This window comes from Arachis ipaensis, chromosome B8 (genome assembly GCF_059453495.1).
Source record: "Arachis ipaensis isolate K30076 ecotype BB chromosome B8, ASM5945349v1, whole genome shotgun sequence".
In the NCBI taxonomy this organism is placed as follows: Eukaryota; Viridiplantae; Streptophyta; class Magnoliopsida; order Fabales; family Fabaceae; genus Arachis; species Arachis ipaensis.
Genome location: NC_142443.1, coordinates 60,035,856 through 60,037,987, shown reverse-complemented (window position 1 = coordinate 60,037,987; position 2,132 = coordinate 60,035,856). Strand labels below are relative to the sequence as shown.

Sequence of the window (2,132 nt, the reverse complement as noted above, 5' to 3'; positions counted from 1 at the left end):
TGTTGGATGCAGCTTGCATTCCATTCAGACTCTGAGAAATTATATTGACTTGCTGAGTCAATATTTTGTTCTGAGCCAATATGGCATTCAGAGTATCAATTTCAAGAACTCCCTTCCTCTGAGACGTCCCATTACTCATAGGATTCCTTTCAAAAGTGTACATGAACTGGTTATTTGCAACCATGTTAATGAGTTCCTGAGCTTCTGCAGGTGTTTTCTTTAGGTGAATAGATCCACCTGCAGAATGGTCCAATGACATATTTAATAATTCAGACAGACCATCATAGAATATATCGAGGATGGTCCATTCTGAAAGCATGTCAGAAGGACACTTTTTGATCAGTTCCTTGTATCTCTCCCAAGCTTCATAGAGGGATTCACCTTCTTTCTGTTTGAAGGTTTGAACATCCACTCTAAGCTTGCTAAGCTTTTGAGGAGGAAAGAACTTGGCTAAGAAAGCTGTGACCAGCTTATCCCAAGAGTTCAGGCTATCTTTAGGTTGAGAATCCAACCATATTCTAGCTCTGTCTCTTACAACAAACGGGAAAAGCATAAGCCTGTAGACCTCGGGAGCAACCCCATTGGTCTTAATAGTATCATAGATCTGCAATAATTCAGTAAAGAACTGAAAAGGATCTTCTGATGGAAGTCCATAAAATTTGAAGTTTTGTTGCATTAGAGAAACTAGTTGAGGTTTAAGCTCAAAATTGTTTGCTCCAATGGCAGGGATTGAGATGCTTCTTCCATGTAAATTGGAATTTGGTGCAATAAAGTCACCAAGCATCTTCCTTGCATTATTATTATTTTCGGCCATGTCTCCTTCTTCTTCGAAAATTTCTGTCAGATTTTCTCCAGAGAGTTGTGCTTTGGCTTCCCTTAGCTTCCTCTTCAGAGTCCTTTCAGGTTCAGGATCAGCTTCAACAAGAATGTTCTTATCCTTGTTCCTGCTCATATGAAAAAGAAGAAAACAGAAAATAAAATATAGAATCCTCTATGTCACAGTATAGAGATTCCTTTATGTGAGTAGAAGAAGATAAGAATAGAAGAAGGAAAAGATAAGAATCCAAACACAAGGGAGAGGAGTGGGTTCGAATTCTTGAGTGAAGAGGAGTGTTAGTAAATAAATAAATAAATAGAAGGAGATGACGGAGAAGAATTTTCGAAAATCATTGAAAAGAAAAGAAAAATATTTTTGTTTTTAATTTAAATTTAAAGTTAAAATTTGAAAATAAAAAGAAAAATGTTTTTAAATTAAATTAAAATTTAAAACCATTAGTTAATAAAAAAAGAATTTTGAAAAAGAGGGAAGGGAATTTCGAAAATTAGAAAGAGAGAGTTAGTTAGGTAGTTTTGAAAAAGATATGATTGAAATAGTAAACTTTTAAAATCAATCAAAAAGTTAAGTGGTTAATTGAAAAAGATTTGAAAATCAATTTTGAAAAGATAAGAAGTTAGAAAAGATTGTGAAATTGATTTTGAAAAAGATGTGATTGAAATTTATTTTGAAAAAGAATTGAAAAAGAAATTTAAAAAGATTTGATTTTGAAAATTAAAGTTAATTACTTGACTAACAAGAACTAAAAAGATATGATTCTAGAGTTTAAAGATTGAACCTTTCTTACTAGGCAAGTAATAAACTAAAATTTTTGAATTAATCACATTAATTGTTAGCATTAATTTTGAAAATATGAAATAAAAATAGGAAAAAGATTTTTGAAAATCAATTTGAAATTTTTGAAAATTATGAAAGAAAGATGAAAAAGATTTGATTTTTGAAAAAGATTTGAAAAAGATAGATTTTTTTTTAAATTGAAAATTTGATTTGACTCATAAGAAACAACTAGATTTTAAAATTTTTTGAAAAAGTCAACTCAAATTTTCGAATTTTATGAAAAGAAAAAGGGAAATATATTTTTTTGATTTTTGATATTTTTAATGATGAGGGAGAAAAACATAAAAAAGACTCAATGCATGAAAATGTTGGATCAAAACAAATGATGCATGCAAGAACACTATGAATGTCAAGATGAACACCAAGAACACTTTGAATGTCAAGATGAACTTCAAGAACTTATTATTTTTGAAAATTTTTAAGAAAAGGAAAACATGCAAGACACCAAACCTAAAGATTT

General features: G+C 30.3%; 1 non-coding gene across 1 annotated transcript; it reads left to right on the top strand.

The window, feature by feature from the left end:
* Nucleotides 1-313: 313 nt before the first annotated feature.
* On the top strand, nt 314-421 carry LOC148548267 (small nucleolar RNA R71). The gene has a single exon (XR_015898634.1). It is a non-coding gene; the product is annotated as a small nucleolar RNA R71 (small nucleolar RNA).
* Nucleotides 422-2,132: the final 1,711 nt, after the last annotated feature.